Source organism: Halyomorpha halys, unplaced genomic scaffold (assembly GCF_000696795.3).
Source record: "Halyomorpha halys isolate HHAL.00 unplaced genomic scaffold, Hhal_1.1 Scaffold2363.1, whole genome shotgun sequence".
In the NCBI taxonomy this organism is placed as follows: domain Eukaryota; kingdom Metazoa; phylum Arthropoda; class Insecta; order Hemiptera; family Pentatomidae; genus Halyomorpha; species Halyomorpha halys.
This window is the reverse complement of record NW_027115543.1, coordinates 23931-24453: the sequence shown is the minus strand read 5'-3', so window position 1 is coordinate 24453 and position 523 is coordinate 23931. Positions and strand designations below refer to the sequence as shown.

General features: G+C 28.7%; 1 long non-coding RNA gene across 1 annotated transcript in view; it reads left to right on the top strand.

The window, feature by feature from the left end:
* Positions 1-523, top strand: part of LOC136797072 (uncharacterized) — a 4982-nt gene that overhangs the window by 3874 nt on the left and 585 nt on the right. The gene's annotated exons all lie outside the window — the stretch shown is intronic.

Below are 523 nucleotides of genomic sequence, written 5' to 3'. Positions count from 1 at the left end.
CCAGTTGCCGACAGTTAAAGGAGCAGTGACCTACAACCTGGGAAACCCAACCTCAACCCGAAGACTGAAGCTTAGGCTGCTGCAGGACATCCTGTTATAAATTCTATATTTATCATTTCTGTTCTTGTCTCTCTAAAATTTTATTTCATCTTAATTTCTTTTATTTTTTCTCTTCATCTTTTCTTTAAATTCACTCTCTTTTTTATTAGAAGTCAGTTATTTATTTTGTTGAATTCATAAATGTCATTGTTTTCGTTAATAACTTTACTTTTATCTTTTATTAAGAATTATTATTTATTTATAATCTTAATATTTTCTTGAGACTGGTAATTCTTTAATAAATAACTCAAATACTATCCAATTAAAGTCTCAAAACTTTATTTCTTTTATTCGTCCAACGTTTCGGCCAATTCGGCCATCTTCAGGGACATCTACTTAACATTATTATTTATAATTTACCTTACCTCAATACCACTTTGCAAAAATATAATTTAAAACACTCTAAAACTTCATTCAGGCTATT